Here is a 19,228-nt window from a genome sequence, read left to right as displayed (position 1 = left end):
CATCTACGTGGACGATATACAAATGGGCTTCAAGTCCTCTAACCTGGCCGTGTGCGAGAGACAGGTACAGCAGGGGTTGAACAAAGTGTCTAAGTGGGCAGACGAAAACGGGTTCAAAGTTAACCCCCACAAAAGTTCTTGTGTTCTTTTCACAAGAAAGAGAGGCCTGATCCCAGATCCTTGTGTAGGACTGTGTGGACAGCAAATACCTGTGAACAACGACCACAAGTTTTTAGGCATCATACTTGACTCTAAGCTAACTTTCATTCCGCACATGAAATATCTCAAAGCAAAATGCCTAAAAACGATGAACCTAATGAAGATTATATCTCACACAACATGGGGCAGCGACAGGAAGTGTCTATTTAACCTTTATAAGAGTCTGATTCGTTCACGACTAGGTTATGGGGCTGTAGTATATCACTCTGCCGCCCCAAGCGCACTAAACATGCTAGATCCCGTTCACTATCTAGGTATCCGCCTGGCCACCGGCGCTTTCAGAACAAGCCCTATTGAAAGCTTATATGTAGAGTCGAATGAATGGTCACTCCATCTGCAGAGATCATACACCAGTTTCACATATTTCCTCAAAGTACACTCTAATCATGAACATCCGTGTTCTAAGACCATTAACGATTTGACGTGTACTACACTTTTCCATAATCGACCCTCTGTGAGACAGCCTTTTTCACTGCGTGTGAGGGAGCTTAGCATTGAAATGGATGTCCCACTCCTCGAACATCGCATAATGCCTCCAGCTAAACTGCCACATCCTTGGGAGTGGCAGCTGATAGAATGCAATATATCTTTTGTAAAACTTACAAAGTCGGCAGCATACCTCGAAATTCGAATGCATTTCCGTGAACTTCAGTCTAAGTATTCGTGTACTGAATTCTACACCGACGCATCAAAGTCGCACGCTGGCGTATCTTACGCGGCAATTGGCCCCTCTTTCTCTGAATCGGACGTATTGAACCCTTATACAAGCATCTTTACTGCAGAAGCCTATGTAGTGCTGTCTGCAGTTAAACACATTAGGAAATTAAAACAACAGAATGCAATAATATTCACGGACTCCTTAAGTGTCGTAAAGGCACTAATGTCTATAATAATACACAAGAATCCTGTTTTTATTGAGCTTTACACATACCTGTGCAATATTTATTGATCTGGTAGACATGTGACAATATGCTGGATTCCTGGTCGTAGAGGCATTGAGGGTAATGAACTGGCAGACAAAGTGGCCACATCAATTACATCTCAAGCTATTAATGTTATCGCTGCCATTGCTGTCACAGATCTCACGCCTTTTTTGCGAACGAAACTGCGAAACCACTGGCAACGCTTGTGGGATGGATGGATGGATGAATAACTTTATTAGTGTCCTTTAGGGCGCGTGCTAGCGCGCAGCGGGCCGCTCCCACGTCGGGACAGAAAGGCCGAGCCTCTCCGCCGCGTCGCGGGCCCGTTGGACAGCCCATAACTGTTCTTCGAGGTTGGGGCTGCGTAGAACCGCATCCCAACGTGAAGAACTGTTGCTTTCATCGCCGCGTAACGCGGGACACCGCCAGAGCATGTGAGGTAAGCTCGCTAAGTCATTGCATAGTGCACATGTGTTTGTTGTCTGAATTTCGGGGTACATTTTGTGAAGAAGTAGGGGGTTTGGGTATGCCCCCGTCTGTAGAAGCCTTAGTGTTAAAGCCTGAGGTCTATTGAGTTTACAATGCGGGAGGGGGTAGATCCTACGAGCCAAGTAAAAATGCTTAGTAATTTCGTTGTACGAGATAGGAGAGTCCCGATAGTCAGTACCCCCAACGTCATGCTGCCCGGTGGTACTCGTAGCTACGCGGTTGATAATTCCTCGCGCAGCATTGTGTGCCGACTCATTGAGGTTGGGCGGGGCACCCTCGATCTGTCCCATGTGGGCTGGAAACCAGATCACTGTGTGTGGCTTGATCTGCTTGCTTCCTAGTATCCCTAGGGCCAGCTCGGATATGGTTCCTTTGGCAAATGCCCGAACGGCTGATCTCGAGTCACTGTAGATTGATGTCCTCTTGTCGTCCAATAAGGCCATCGCTATTGCAGCCTGCTCTGCGGTCTCAGAGGACGTCGTCCGAATCGAGATTGCGTTCGTTACTTTACCTTCATGGTCTACGCTAACCGCAGCGAAGGCCTGTCCGTCGGCGTAGCGAGCTGCGTCTACAAAACTGTTCTCCGAAGCCCGTTCCCGAGCCTTTTCCAGGAGGGCCTTCGCGCGCGCCCGACGTCTTCCCACGTTGTGTTCCGGATGGACGTTTCGTGGGATCGGGGCGACAGTGATGCGGTCCCGCTGCTCTCGAGGGATGCTGCAGAACCTTGTTTTGACTACTGTGGGGGGAACGCCCAGCTCCTGCAGGATGTGTCTTCCAGCTTGTGTGGTAGATAGCCTGACGAACTGGGCCCTCTCCTGCGCTTCCGCCAATTCCTCGAGCGTGTTATGCATGCCGAGTTGAAGTAAGCTTTCCGTGTGTGTGTATATGGGGAGGCCGAGGGCTCTCTTGATTGCCTTCCTGATTAATGCGTTCAGCTTATCCCGCTCCGATCTTTGCCAGTTGTGCATGGCCGCGACGTAAGTGAAATGACACATTACGAACGCATGCACCAATCTCACGAGGTTGTCTTCTCCGAGGCCTTGCTGCCGGTTGGCCACTCTTCTTATTAATCTGATGGCATTGTCCGTCTTCTTAGTGAGACGCAGCACTGTCTGGTTGTTAGAGCCACTCGACTCGACCATCATGCCGAGAATCCGGATGGCATCCACCCTCGGAATATAGCCTCCGTCGTTTGTCCGTAGTTTGATGTCGCATTCGGCGAGTGGCTTCCATCCCTTTGGTTTGGGGCCTCTGCGCTTGGGTCGATATAGTAGCAGTTCCGACTTGTGAGGTGAGCACCGAAGGCCCGTGGACACGAGGTATCTCACGGTAGCATCAATCGCCTCTTGCAGGGCCGTCTCTACCTGTCCATCACTACCTCCCGTACACCAGATGGTAACGTCGTCTGCGTATATGGTATGACTGATACCGTCGATAGCAGAGAGTTTCCTGGATAGACCAATCATGGCGAGGTTAAAGAGGGTTGGGGATATGACTGCCCCTTGTGGCGTCCCCTTAGACCCCAGCTTGATCATGTCTGAAGTCAGGTCCCCGATCTTTAGGGTGGCTTCTCTGTCTGACAGAAAAGATTTCGTGTAGGAATGGAAGTGCTTCCCCAGGTTAAGGCTCGAGATTGTGTCTAAAACGAACGAGTGAAGAATGTTGTCAAAGGCCTTTTCCAGATCTAGACCTAGTATGGCTCTCGTGTCCCGCGTATTAGAGTCAATAATGTGATGCTTGATGAGCTTCATCGCGTCCTGCGTCGATAGTCCAGCCCTGAAGCCGATCATGTTGTATGGGTAAATGTCGTGCTCCTCCAGGTAGCGAGAAAGCCTGTTTAGGATTGCGTGTTCAGCAACCTTCCCCACGCACGATGTGAGCGAAATTGGGCGGAGGTTATCGAGGCTGGGCGGCTTGCCTGGCTTGGGGATGAGAATGGTGTTGGCCGATTTCCACATTTCCGGAACTATACCACTGCTCCATGCTTGGTTAATGATGTCCTTTAGGAATTCGATGGACTTGTCGTCCAGGTTTCGTAGAGTTTTGTTCGTGATCTTGTCCGGACCCGGAGCCGATCTGCCGTTGAGGGCGTGGAGCGCCTGCCTGATCTCCTCAATCCCGAATTCTGCGTCAAGTTCAGGGTTCCCGGAGCCGTCGTAGTCAGGTGAAGGTGGTGTAGGGCCCGATGCGACAGACAGGTATTTCTTCACGAGTCTGGATAAAATTTCCTCGCTCGAATATTCCCGCTTGGCTGCGTGTAGGGTGCGCGCCAGTGTGTTGTGTTGGTTGGTTTTAGTGTTCGTCTCGTCGAGGAGATGCTTTAGGAGGTTCCAGGTTCCCCCGTTACGCATCTGCCCGTCGATCGAGTTGCACACCTCATCCCATTGCTGTTTAGAGAGGGCTCTGCAGTGTTCCTCTATAGTTCTGTTGATTTCTGCGATCTTTTTTCTGAGCCTGCGGTTGAGCCTTTGTCCCTTCCACCTCGCGAGGAGGGACTGCTTGGCCTCCAACAGGTGAGCCAGACGACTGTCCATCTTTTCCACCGGGAGGTCGGTACAAACCTCTTTTGTGGTAGCTTTGATGTCGTCTCTAACCTGTGCCACCCATTGTTCGAGGCTAGGCTTGCCCTCACTCTCCGTTCGCTCTTCCCTAATCTTGCGAAACTTGTCCCAGTCTGTGTACTGGAACATGCGCTGTCTCTTCTGCTCGACCTGGAGGTGTGTGGCCAAGATATAATGGTCGCTACCAAAGCCTACCCCGAGGTTCGTCCACTTAACCGCTGCGATGCTCCTGACAAAGGTGAGATCCGGTGTCGTGTCACGGCTCGACGAGGTCCCGCATCTGGTGGGGAATGCCGGGTCCGTGACTAGCATCAAGTTTAGGTTTAGAGCCTCACGCCAGAGGTCCTCGCCCTTGTTAGTGTTGTATGGGTAGCCCCAGGTGTGGTAGGGGGCGTTGAAGTCACCAGCTACGATCAAAGGGGAGTCTCGCGCTAGTTGCGTGGCCTTGGTGATTAGGGCTTTGAAGCGATGTCTTGGGTTTTTGGGACTACTGTATACATTTAGGATGAATATACTGGCGCGGTTCGCTGGACTTGGGATGATTTCTATCATTATATATTCCACTTTACTTGCGGTCATCCTAAGGTCGTGAGTGATGTGGGTCAGCTTGTTGCTAATCAGTACAGCGACCCCCCGTCCTTCTTCGTGCTTCGCTACGGGCCTTAGCCGGACAGCGTGACGTTAGATGTGAGTGTTTCTTGTATAAGGATGACATGTGGCTTCTCTGTGTGTGATCGAATATATTGCTGCAGGGGAGCCCTCTTGGGAAGGAAACCCCTGCAATTCCATTGCCACATCCTGAATGAGCTAGTTTGAGTGGCCATCGTATTGCTGTGGAGCTGCTGTGCTAGCCTTCGGAGGCCCGATTGCCCCCGTGCTGTTAATAGTCGATGCTGTTGTTGGGGGCGTAGGAGCTTTAGGTACCAGCACAGGTGCTACGACGTTTTCCAAGAAGGATTCAATTTTGCTGATGCGCTTATTAGTGCGCTCCTCCATGGAAGCCATGTTGCTTTGGAAGAGCGAGAACTTCTCATTTATCTCTTTAATGCTGTCACGGAGAGCGGAGAGCATCTCGCGAATCTCAGATTTGGCCCTACCTGATGCTCTTTCTGGCTCATTAGTGATTGCCCTCTTTTTAGCTGGCCTCTCCGTATCGCTCGTCTCAACCATGGGGACTTCAATTGGCTGGGGAGCGGCCGGTTGATTATCCGTATCGTTCTTCTCCGCCATGGCGACTTCCATTGGCTGCGGAGTGGCAGGTTGCTTGTCTGCCATGGCCGGTTTCCTATTGCTGCCCCTCTTAATCTCGGCAATTTCTGTCATGAGTCGAGCTATTGTGTTGTGGACGCTGAAACAAATAATAAGCTCCACTTCATTAACCCACAGTTAGGTTTCTGGCCCTGTGCCACGGAGAAAGAAGTATTTGAGGGGGAGAATCTCTAGGCGGCGGCAGCGCGCGAGGGCGGCGCGATAGCGTCACGGCGGAATGCGGTTTACGCCGAAGCACGACAGATGACGCTTTCGGCGTGTTGCCATCTTTTACATACTCTTCTATGGACGGGACGCTTAAAAATCGTGATAGCGCCTCGTACATTCTAAAATTTCTAAGATTTCTGTCTGTAACATCAATCGGTAGATATGACAGATATTTTAGCTGCAGTCACTAATCGATACTGCCAGAATTATAGGCCGTACAGCGCTTGAAACGAACTGCTAATAGTGGGCCCTGAGCAGACGACGTCTGCCGCCGCATGCACGCGCCCCTCGCTCCTCGCTCGCATATTGCGCGCGCGCATGCGTAGGTGGCCTTGGGAGGGAGAGTTCCCCATAAGTTCGCGCATCCCATCGCGATTTGCTGGTTTTCTTTCTCTTTAGCGCTCTCAGTGGCTTCCGCGCGTTTCGCCGGCGGCGCCGACTCCGATGTTTGCGCGCGCTTTTCACGCCGCGACAAAGGAGAGTGCTTTGCAGATTTCGACCAGTGGTTCTTCAGGATGGGTCGCAAATGTTTCGTGCCGAACTGCAGCAGTGGGTACGCGTCCTGCAAGGAGAATGTAATTACCTTCAAAGCTCCTAGTGACCCAGTGCGGTTGGAAGCGTGGGCTCGCGCCCAGTATTGCCAGGTCTGACGAGGCGGCGTAGCCAATAGCTAGATAAGTTGTAGCCCAAATGTAGCCAAACACGAAAAACGTGCAAAATATTTCGTAGCCAAATATAGCCATTTTTATTTGCAGTTTTATTTGTGCATACATCTTCAAATTGGATTACGGCAATCCTTTTTTGGCACAACCTGTCGTAACAAAATTTCCGTGCCGCCGTGACGGTCGCGACGCCCTTGACAACAACAGCAACATCGTGCTTGCACAGAACCCTTTTTGGTTGGACCCGGAAGCTCTTAAGTTCCAGCGAATCGCTGCAGAGGGCAAGATCAGTGCTTTTATTTTATGACAGATAGTACTAAGTTATTATGTTTAGTTATTTACAGTAATATTACCTACGAACTCTGCTTTTTAGACGTCGTGAACGCAAAATAATGTTTAGCATCGTCGAACTCTCACGTCATATCTGCCTACGGCGTAGAAGTTCAGCTGTCCAGCGATCTGCTACCTGCTCACGGCTTCCTTTTTTATGAGCTAGAACAAGCCTTTCGTGCTATGATATCTCGTGTTATTTGTCTCATCCCCCTATCTTGTTTTCTAGTTTGTTTGGTTTTTTTTTTCAATTAGCTTGGGCCGGGTTAGTTGGTACATGCTCTATATACTGTCCATTTACATCAACCTGGCCGCTATCTTGGGTCTCTAGCCCGGCGAGAACATGCGTTAAAATATGGTGTCAGACAACAGATGCCACTCGCTGTCTGAATCGGTGTAAGCGAAGCTTTAAAAGATTACTGCGCAAACGTCACACCAGTGTAAGAAGCGCGCAGTCGTTTTCGGCGACGAGCACGTTCCGAACGTAACTCGCTCGAAATGGTAAAAGCCGCGACGGCGCACAAAGAGCAAAGGTAAACAACACATTGACAACAGTGGTTATGCTGTAAAAACCGGTTACTGTCAAAAAGCAAACCATGTTGATGTGAATAAAGTTTTAGAATACGGGTCCCCAAAGTTAGGGGCCCCAAAGAGCTTTGCGGGTGTTAGGGTTGGGGCATAAAAATAATTAAACAAAATATACCATTTCATGATAAGAAGAGTAATTTAGATTTTCGTGTTTAATTACAATTTAGAACTTATTCTATTAGCAGCAAGCAACTTGTTGCGCTTAGTTTTGAGTAACCAACTTTACGTACCTTCACCCAGCCAAGTCAATCCGTGTTAGGCCTACGAGCCATGAAATCGACTGTTGAATTCGGAATCAGCGGCGTCTAATGAATCAATCTTCATTACACATGTTAGTTGAGGGAAATCGATAACTGTCAAACACTTCTCTAGCTTACGAACTTCACGCGTTACCACGAATCAAGCCCAGTGGGGTGCTAGTTTAGAGCCATCGCTTCGATGGGCGCCGCCATGTTTGTTGACGAAAGCTTTTGGGGCAGCTTTTGGGGCTCCCGCTAAATCGATAAAATAGCGCGCGCGACGCAAAACCCAAACACAGTTTGCGTCCTGTGCATGCGCAGTGGCTTCTACGCTATTTCTTTGGGGTGAGGCCCCTATTCTAAAACTCTAATAATTGCTGGGGTTTTACGTGCTAAAATCACTATATGATTGGGAGGCATGACGTAGTGGGGGACTCCCGAATAATTTTGGCCACCTCGGGTTCAATAACGTATACCTAAATCTAAGCACACGGGTGTTCCTGCATTTCACCTTGATCGAAATGCGGCCGCCTTGGCCGGGAATCTTGGCCGCCTTGGCCGGGAACCTTGGCCGCCTTGGCCGGGAATGGAGTCTTCGCAACTTAATTCATCTCAGATGTGCGTCTTGGACAAGTTCATAGGACAACAAGAAATCGTCATGCCCAGCGCTGCTTGGAGCCGACAAGACGTCGTGGAAGGAGCTCCGAGCATCTGCTTCATCCAGCATGAAGAAGGCATCACCGACAACACCGATTTTCGTAAATAAGAGCCTCGAGTTCACAATGTGCAAAGAAGGTGTGAAGATGACAGAGTGCGTGCTACAGCGAGAGGTCAGCAGCAGAATAGTGAACGCTTGCGCAGGAACCCAGCATGCTACTGACGTCACGCAAATGCTCGAGGTCTTCCACAAGAAACTTGTATGCCGCGGCGGTCCAACACAGGAAAAGTTTCCTGGGATCAAAGTAGAATGTAGCTCCGTCAACGCGACCGGATTTTGGCGGCATAGAAGGTGTGCCATTCTTCTTGATAGTTCAGAAGATCAGTGCGGCGCGTGCAAGACGTTGTCCAACACACTACGGGTTCACCGAATTCGAAAGCAAAAGTGCAGGCAGACGACACGAATACGACTACCGTTGAGTCCATCAAGGAAAAGCAAAATTGAGGCCTTGCGAAGTCGGTATATTGCCTTCTATCGCTCTAAGAAAAGACTTCTGGGAAGAAGCTCTCGAAGCTGACCTAGTCAAATGCAAAAAAAAAAACAATTGAGAGAAGTGAACGAGAACAGTTTGGATGACTTGATGCGAAAGGCATCCTTTCCAGAGACGGATTGTATGCTGCTGAAGGAATGTGTGAAAGCTGCAAAGGCTGCGTCGAAGCGAGGAATGCGTTACCATCAAGATTGGTTGTTGCTCTGTCTTCTTCTACACATTCGGACGTCATCCGGTTACAGATTTCTGCGCGAAAACAACATTCTACCTCTGCCCAGTGTGAAAACAATCAGAAAGTATCTCGCCATGGTTGGAATGCAATGCGGTTTCGATGCCGATTTTTTCGAAGCGTCCCGCAAGGGCACCTTGAGTATCAAGGTGATGGTGCTTGGCGCCACCACGGACCCTTAGCCCCCATACCGAAGCTGTCATCCGCACCGTGGCGAAAGGTTTTGAGGTGAAGGGTAGAAACCATGAACGGTGGCGGTCGGGGCCATGGTCAAGCTCCGGCCGATGGGCTCTTCGTCTGTGTACCAGGCGACGAGCCCCGGGACCTTCCTGTGAATAAGACGGTGAAACACAGGTGACATTCTAGGAACCGTCGGTATATCCATATCGCATGAGTACTTTTTCTTCCAAAAAACCCGATCGGTCCCTGAAAAGGGGCCGCACCGAAGACATGTTAGACAAAACTCGAACTCAATGTGATCACTTCACACGCTTCCTGATTATACACTCTCTTGTAGACAATGACTCTGTTGCTGCAATGTCCGTTTTGTTATCGCTAGGACCCTTGAGAAGCTGATAGGCAAAAACTATGAAGCAAAGAAACTGTCATCCGGTGATCTTCTTGTTGAAGTGTCAAAGAACTGCTTTTGCTTGAATCATTCCGACATCCTCCTCAAGCAAAAGCAGTTCGCCCACTTACAGGTGTCCGTTACCCCCCATCGCAGTCTAAACACAGTTCAAGGCGTCATATCAGAACGTGATCTGATCCGCGAAACAGAATCTGACCTCCTCGATGGCTTCAGAGATCAAGGTGTCATCGCCCTACGCCGCATCACCATAAGGCGAAACGGTGAAGATGTAGTGACACCCCATATCGTCTTGACGTTTAATCGTTCCCGTCTACCAGACGCTGTGAAAGCAGAGTTTATTCACTGCAAAGTCCGCCCCTATGTCCCAAACCCGAGAAGATGCTTCAAGTGCCAGAAGTACGGACACGGATCCAACACATGTCGCGGAAAACTCACCTGTGCAAAGTGTGGTGCTCACGAGCATCCAACCGAAAGTTGCAGTTCCACTCAAACAGAATGTCCCAACTGTCATGGGCCGCACGCTGCGTACTCGCGAACCTGTGAAATGTTCCAAAATGAGAAAAAAATAATTCAAATCAAGGTAACCGAAAACATAACATTCCCTGAAGCCCGGAAGAAGCTCTCGCTTCTCTCCGCAAGATCCTACGTTGACGCAGCGCGCCGGGGGGCCGGGCGGCGTCTAGTTACGGTGGGCACGCAGTACAGCTTTGCTGATGCGCGCCTTTCTCGGCCCCCCAGCAAGCAGCCATCGGCTGCACCAACCTTCCAAGTTCCAGAGGTCAACTTCTCACACTCCTCTGGAACAACACAGACAACTGAGAGGGAGTCTACCCTTCTTGACAAACCCTCATCCGCTTCCGAGTCTCCGCCGGAAGCAATGGAAGTGACCCCGGGATCCTCGGTGTCTCCGACGCTGAGAGAGTCCCCCAAAGAGAGGCGGAGTTTTCTAGACCGCCTCAAACAGAAAAAAACATCCGCCAGTCAAGCCGCCTAACAAAGGCGGTGACACTTGAATAACTCGTCCCCTTATCACTCGCAAAAATGGCTGCTGAGAGCATTATACACTGGAACTGCCGAGGGCTACTCAGGAATCTGGATGACATATATGAAATACTTGCACAATACCAACCAAACATACTTTGCCTCCAGGAAACAAACTTAAACCCAACACGCACAAACTTTCTCAAAGAATATGCAGTATACCGGAAAGACAGGCAAGGCACTGCCCACTCATCGGGTGGCGTCGCTATTGTTGTGCAGAACACAATTCCCTGTCAGAGTATCACACTAGTTACTGATTTAGAGGCAGTGGCAATACGGGCTCTAACTTTTGGTAGAATAATAACTGTATGCTCCCTATATATTCCTCCGGACCATCACCTATCCGTCCAAGAATTTGAAAAACTTATTGACCAGCTCCCGGATCCATTCATGTTGGTTGGAGATTTCAATGCACACCACCCACTATGGGGATGTTCAAGAGTTGATTCCCGAGGTGCACTAATCGAAAAATTTCTATTGTCCTCCGGTTCCTGTATATTTAATAAAAAAGACCCAACATATCTTAATTTAGCACACAACTCATACACAGCAATAGACCTTGCTATTGGCTCTCCGGTGCTCTTGGCAACCACTGAGTGGGCTGTTATCGATAATCTGTACGGAAGCGACCATTTTCCTGTTTGCTTAAAACACACAGGAAACATAAATATGGTTGTAAATAATCATAGGAAATTTAAAGAACAGGCTGCTGATTGGAAGAAGTTCCGAGAACTCTCAAAACTGCCCAGTTCTCCAATCGTAGACCTAGGGATAGACGAATTACAATCCATGATCACTCTGCATATTATAGAAGCCGCACAGAAGTCAATCCCACAGACATCAAATAAGACACAAAACAAACGTAGGCCATGGTGGAATGCGGAGTGCAAGAATGCCCGTGAGAACCAAAACAAAGCATGGTCGAAATTCCTCAGGTATCCTACAGTTAACAATTTAACAGACTTCAAGCGTGCTAAAGCGAATGGCAGGCGTATCCAACGTGCATCCAAACGGGAAAGCTGGCAGTCATTCCTCTCATCTGTAAACTCCTACACAGATACACATAAAGTGTACAACAGACTTAGAGCACTTCAAGGGCGCAGTGCTCACCCAGTGCCTCTGGTCAGCACTGCTGGTGATACACCGGAACACCAAGCAGATGCAATAGGTCAACACTTTGAATATATTTTCAGCTCAGCACATTATACAGACTCCTTCATGCGACACAAGCTAGCGGAGGAGCGGAAACCTATCCGTGATAAAAGGCCATCCACAGGAGGGTACAATAGCCCTTTCACTATGGAGGAATTGAAGGCGGCTCTGGGAACATGTGGCAACTCAGCAGCAGGCCCAGACAGGATTACTTATGGCATGCTCAAGCACATACATGAACACACCCTTATAAGCATCCTCTTTCTGTTTAATAAGATATGGTCCTTTGGGCGCCTACCCAAAGCCTGGAAAGAGGCTGTTATCATACCAATCCTCAAACAAGGAAAGGAAGCCACGCTTGCAGCAAGTTACAGGCCCATTGCCTTGACTAGTTGCTTGTGCAAGGTGTTTGAAAAAATGATAAACCGCCGCCTCGTTTATTTCCTTGAATATAACGGCCTTCTTGACCAACGTCAAGCTGGATTCAGGCCTGGTCGGTCGACAACTGACCAGCTTGTAGCATTTGAATCTTATGTCAGGGATGCCTTTATCCACAAACAACATTGTCTTTCTGTATTCTTTGACCTGGAAAAAGCTTATGACACGACCTGGCGTTATGGCATTCTCCGTGATCTGCATTCTCTTGGAGTCTCGGGAAACATGCTCAATACTATAGAAAGCTACCTCTCCGAACGCACCTTCGTGGTTCGTCTTGGAAATGCTCTATCGAAGCGGTTCATACAGGAGAATGGCGTTCCCCAAGGTGGCGTTCTCAGCTGCACGCTTTTCATAGTTAAAATGAACTCTCTAAGAAGTGTGTTGCCCAAAACTATCTCTTACTCTGTTTACGTTGACGATGTCCAGATCAGTTTCAAATCCTGCAACTTGGCCATCTGTGAACGGCAAATTCAGTTGGGGGTAAATAAACTCTCAAGCTGGGCAGACGAAAATGGGTTTAAATTCAACTGTGGCAAAACCGTCTGTTTACCTTTTTCTCAGCAGCGTGGCATTAGGACAGACCCCAACATCACACTGAACGGGCAGACCATAGCCGTTAAACAAGATCACAAATTCCTAGGCGTTGTGGTAGATAAAAAGCTCACCTTTGTTCCACATATCAAGCAGTTGCGATTGAAATGCTTGAAAGCATTGAACTTACTAAAGATCCTTTCCCATCAGTCATGGGGTACAGACCGTGACTGTCTGCTGAACCTTCTGAATAGCGTTGTCCTATCACGTATTGACTATGGCTCGGTAGTGTACGAATCAGCATCAAAGTCTGCGCTAAAGATGCTTGACCCCGTGTACCACCTTGGGCTCCGTCTGGCCACTGGTGCTTTCAGAACTAGCCCAATAGCCAGCCTGTATGTTGAGGCGAACAGATGGTCACTAGAACGACGAAGGCAGTACACAAGCATAGTGTATGCCACTAAGGTGCTCTCTCATGCAGAGCATCCATCTGGTGAACTCTTGCAGGACACAAGCAACACCCAGTTGTTCTTGAGACGACCATCTGCAACGCCACCATATCCCGTTAGAGTCGCGTCACACATTGAAAGCCTGCAGATACCGGCCTCCAACCTCCAGGTGGTGTCCCACAAAGACGCCCCCCGCAGGGGCGTCTGCGTAAGCAGGCGTTTGGTGCGTTGCGACACCACGTACCCGAGCACATGAGGGTTGGACCCTCCCGCGTGTAGCCGTGCGCGGCTTAGCCGTGTCCGGGGAAAAGGGGATCCTGGGGGTTGAGCCGATGCCGGGTGTTTGGACCTCTACGGCCCCTCGGCGGAGGCAACACACCTCTTTGGCCTCTGCTTCACGTAGACGATACCCCCGGACTGACCCACCCGGGGGAAACCGGTGGTCGCCTTTTCCTGTCCCCCTCTCCAACCTTTTGCTTTCCTATCTCCTTTCTTTTACTCTCCTATCATCTCTTCTTTTCCGTCACTTCCTAATTTTCACAGGCGGCTTGGGTTAACCTTGTGTATGTGCCCTCCCTTGGGTATAATATATTAGGTTATAGTGGCAATGTACGGTTGGCGCCTGCAGCCTTACGCGTTAAGTGCTGCAGCGTCCCCTAGTTGGGCTCCGTGGTGGGTGGCCGCCATTGCTGCCGAAATAAACCAAACCAGTATGGGAACGCCTGCATTTCCCCGTTTACTTGATCGTCACCCTCCCAAGAGGGGACGCACCGAAGAACTATTAAGCTTATTCAGACCAAGAGAAATTTTCCCCCGTTACCAAGTAGTTCACAGTGAGAAGACCGAAAAACCAGCAAGAACCGTATCCCCTTTTCTAGTCGCAAAAGGCTTGACTGACGCCCTTGGCCCAAGTTACAAAGTCACCAAAATGGCGAGCGGGGACCTCCTGCTTGAGATCCGTGATAAAGAGCAGCACAATAAACTCAACAAGCTTGTGGCATTTGGAGACATTCCTGTTACCGTTTCACCTCACCGTTCTATGAATACAGCACGCGGAGTAGTTTCTGATGCAGATCTCATTGACTTGTCCGAAACCGAACTATTGGAGGGCTGGAAAGAGCAAAATGTAACCAACGTACAGCGTATCATTATCCGACGAGACAATAAAGAAATTCCTACAAAACACCTGATCCTGACCTTTGCCACTTGCGATCTGCCACAAACAATAGAAACCGGATACACTAAGATAGCTGTCAGACCATACATACCTAATCCAAGACGATGTTTCCAATGTCAAAGATTTGGCCACGGCTCGCAGAGCTGTCGTGGTAGACTTACATGCGCGAAATGTGGAGTCCAAGGTCACGCCTCAGATAACTGCGAAGCGACACCACACTGTGTAAACTGTGATGGTGAACATCCAGCTTACTCCAGATCCTGTCCTAACTGGAAAAAAGAAAAAGAAATTATCACTCTCAAAGTGCGCGAGAACATATCGTTCAGGGAAGCACGTAAAAGGTGCTCACCATTCCACACTACCACATATGCTGATGCGGCGCGTCAAGGGGCAGCGTCGCAGCGGCTACTGCCACCTGCCCAGCTCGCGCGCAGCGAGCTGTCGCTTGTGGCTCCTGCCCCCAGGGTGGAAGGAGCTAAGTCTACTCCACCCAACCAGCGAACAGGCCCGGTTACCCTAGGGTTGCCGGCACCACAACAGTCCTCGGTGGCAGCCTGCGCTTCGCGTAGCGAACCCGCAGGCCCGCCAGCAGCTCCCACGGTGGGTGCAGTCAAGGCTGCCTCACCCTCACCGGCCCCTGCTGGTGCTGGCAACAGCCGGCGCAGCTCAGGCCCAAAGGCAGCCCCATCGACATCCGGGCTGGTGGGCGCAAATGTCTCGTCCTTCGCGGCGAGACTTTCTCGTGAAACTTCTCGCTCGCAAGAGCGCGTGTCCGGCGCCTCACAAGAGGCAATGGACACCACACCCACCCCGACGGCGCACCATGCGCCTAAGGAGCGGCGAGGTTCCCTCGACCGCTTCAGAAAAGACAAATCCCGCGTTACAGGGCCTGGAAAGGGCTCTGTAATCTAATGCAACACTTCCTTTTTGTTTTTAGTACACACAGCACCCATTTACTTTCAGTATGGCCACACAAATTATACAATGGAACATCAGAGGCCTTCTTAGGAACCTCGATGATGTGCAAGAACTTCTCCACAAACACAATCCAAAAGTGCTGTGTGTACAGGAAACTCATTTAAAATCGACACATACAAACTTTCTTCGACAGTATGTTACGTTTCGTAAAGATCGCGATGATGGTCTCGCATCATCAGGCGGCGTTGCCATTATGACTCACAAAAGCATAGCATGTCAACGTTTGCAGCTGCAAACACCCCTTGAAGCAGTGGCAGTTCGACTGGTTCTCCTTAACAAACTCATCACCATTTGCTCGCTATACATACCCCCACATTACCGCTTACACAAACACGAATTTCAGTCCTTGATAGACGAATTGCCCGAGCCCTATCTTGTTCTTGGCGATCTCAATGCACACAACAGTCTGTGGGGCGACGCTCGCATCGATGCGCGAGGCCGTCTAATTCAAGATTTTCTTTTCTCATCCGGTGCTTGTCTGCTTAACAAAAAAGAACCGACATATTATTGTCTTGCAAACAAAACCTTTTCCTCTATAGACCTCAGCATAGCTTCTCCATCCATATTACCTGAACTTGAATGGGAAGTTATAAAAAACCCTTACGGGAGCGACCATTTCCCAATACTGCTGAGAGCGCCAAGACAATACGAATCTCCACCACATGCTCCCCGGTGGAAGGTCAATGCAGCGGACTGGGAAAAATTCCAAGCACTTACCAGTAAGCTCTCGTGGGCTGACATTTCATCGCTCGGAATTGACGGTGCCATCGAGTATTTTACAAATTTCATAATAGATGCAGCTTCTAAGTGTATCCCCCAAACAAGTGGTCTTTCTAGCAAACGCCGTGTTCCGTGGTGGAATGAACAATGCCGGAACGCACGTAGGCAGCAGAACAGAGCATGGAGGCAGCTTCGCAATTATCCTACTGCGGAGAATCTTATCAATTTTAAGAAGGTAAAGTCCGAAGGCAGGAGAACGCGCCGACAGGCCAGAAGAGAGAGCTGGCAGAAGTTTTTATCAGGTATACACTCGTATACAGACGAGGCCAAAGTCTGGAACAGGGTTAACAAGGTGAGAGGACGACAAACATATTCACTCCCTTTGGTAAACACACAGGGCGACAGCTTGGAAGAGCAAGCGAACCACCTGGGTGCACATTTTGAACATGTGTCCAGTTCATTGCACTATTCCCCAGAATTTACAAAACACAAAGCAGCAATAGAAAAACAAAAACTAGACCGAAAGAGCACCGGGAACGAGCCTTATAACTTGCCTTTCTCTTTGGCAGAGCTTCAGACATCACTTGCCTGTTGCAACCAATCTGCCCCAGGCCCTGACCGCATATTATATGAAATGTTGAAGAACCTGCCCTCTGAAACGAAGAAAACCCTTCTCTGTCTGTATAACTCTATATGGACTTCCGGCGAGATCCCCTCTGCCTGGAAAGAGGCCATAGTGATCCCTATCCTGAAGCAGGGGAAGGATCCATCGTCTGTATCGAGTTATCGGCCGATAGCGCTAACAAGCTGTCTCTGCAAAGTCTTCGAAAAAATGATAAACCGTCGCCTATTACATTTCCTTGAATCAAACAAACTGCTTGACCCATACCAGTGCGGCTTTCGCGAGGGTCGATCCACCACTGACCATTTGATACGTATCGAGGCGCAGATACGCGAAGCTTTTGTTCACAAGCAGTTCTTTCTGTCTGTATTCCTAGACATGGAAAAGGCCTATGACACCACATGGTGGTGGTTTGGAATACTGAAAGACCTCTCCCACTTTGGTATACGTGGTAATATGTTAAATGTGATTGAGAGTTATCTGCTGAATCGCACATTCCGTGTTCGAGTTGGCAATGTTCTATCACGACCTTTTGTGCAGGAAACTGGTGTACCCCAGGGAGGCGTGCTCAGCTGCACACTCTTTATCGTTAAAATGAACACGCATCGTGCTTCGTTACCTCCCGCTATTTTTTATTCCACCTATGTGGACGATATACAAATAGGATTCAAGTCCTGTAACCTCGCAGTGTGCGAGAGACAGGTACAGCAGGGGTTGAACAAAGTGTCAAAGTGGGCAGACGAAAACGGGTTCAAAATAAACCCCCACAAAAGTTCTTGTGTTCTTTTCACCAGGAAGAAAGGTCTCGTTGCAGATCCCACTATCGAAATGTATGGACAACAAATACCTATAAACAAAGATCACAAATTTTTAGGCATCATACTTGACTGTAAGCTTACTTTCATCAACCACATAAAACATCTCAAGGCGAAATGCCTAAGAACAATGAACTTACTGAAAATTTTATCTCACACATCCTGGGGCACCGACAGGAAGTGTTTAATGAATCTTCACAAGAGCCTCATTCGGTCACGATTGGACTATGGTGCCGTAGTATATCACTCTGCCGCCCCTAGCGCGCTAAAAATGCTAGATCCTGTCCACCATCTAGGTATCCGCCTGGCCACTGGCGCATTCAGAACAAGCCCCGTCGAAAGTTTATACGTAGAATCGAATGAGTGGTCACTCCACCTCCAGAGAACATACATCAGCTTCACCTATTTTCTCAAAGTGCACTCCGATCGGGAACATCCTTGTTTTACAACCCTTAATAATTTGAAGTGTTCAACGCTTTTCTATAATCGACCCTCTATGAGGCGGCCTTTCTCACTGCGTCTAAGAGAACTTAGCGAAGAGATGGATGTCCCACTTCTAGAACATCGCCTAATGCCTCCAGCTAAGCTGTCACCGCCCTGGGAGTGGCAGGTGATAGAATGTGATCTATCCTTTGTAGAGGTCACAAAGCATGCTCCCGACCTCGAAATTGCAATGCATTTCCGCGAACTTCAATCGAAGTACTCGTGCTCGGAATTCTATACCGACGCATCCAAGTCCCATGCTGGCGTATCTTACGCCGCGGTTGGCCCCTCTTTTTCAAAATCCGACGTATTAAACCCCCTAACAAGCATTTTCACCGCAGAAGCCTATGCAGTACTGTCTGCGGTGAAGCATATAGAGAAATTGAAACTACAAAAGGCAATAATATTCACAGACTCGTTGAGTCTTGTAAAAGCGCTAACATCTTTACAAAAGCATAAGAATCCTGTTGTTATCGAGCTTTACTCACTCTTGTGTAACATTTACCAATCTCGTAGACATGTAATAATATGCTGGGTGCCTGGCCATAGAGGCATCGAGGGCAATGTGCTAGCAGACCAGTTGGCCACATCAACTACATCACAAGCTATTAATCCTGCCGCTGCTATCTCCTCCACAGATCTGAAGCCTTTTTTGCGAAGGAAACTGCGAGGCCACTGGCAGCGTCTGTGGGACGCTGAAACAACTAATAAGCTCCACTTGATTAAGCCACAGTTAGGTTTCTGGCCCTGTACAACTAAAACACGACGTACTGATGTCCTATTCTGTCGTCTCAGAATAGGACACACATATGGTACTCACAATTTTCTATTGAATGGAAATGATCCTCCAACATGTGGTAGATGTGGCGACAGGCTCACCGTCCTCCACGTCCTCTTGGAGTGTCGGGAAGCCGAAATAGAAAGAAAGAAACATTTTCCTCTCGCATATCGCTATTGTGTTCCTCTGCATCCCGCTATGTTTCTCGGTAAAGAACCACTTTTCAGCACCAACGCAGTCCTTGCTTTCTTGAAAGATGTTGTGCTACATGTTACTAGCCCAATAAGTTCGTAGTGCATCCTCTCTCTAGAGGATGTTGCTGCGATAGTTTTTTAACTGCACATGCCTCCAGGCCCTTGTGTTTCAAGGGCTCTGTTTAGGCACTTGTGCCTCTGGCCAATTCTTGTATCTTTAATTATTTGTAACTCGTATCATTCTTTCGCAATGCATTGTTCATGTCCATAGTACACATAATCACTCATTGCATAATCTTATTACTTATAGATTTTACGCACTTTACAGCGACTGATT

Source organism: Dermacentor silvarum, chromosome 4 (assembly GCF_013339745.2).
Source record: "Dermacentor silvarum isolate Dsil-2018 chromosome 4, BIME_Dsil_1.4, whole genome shotgun sequence".
In the NCBI taxonomy this organism is placed as follows: domain Eukaryota; kingdom Metazoa; phylum Arthropoda; class Arachnida; order Ixodida; family Ixodidae; genus Dermacentor; species Dermacentor silvarum.
Note: the sequence above shows the minus strand (reverse complement) of the source record.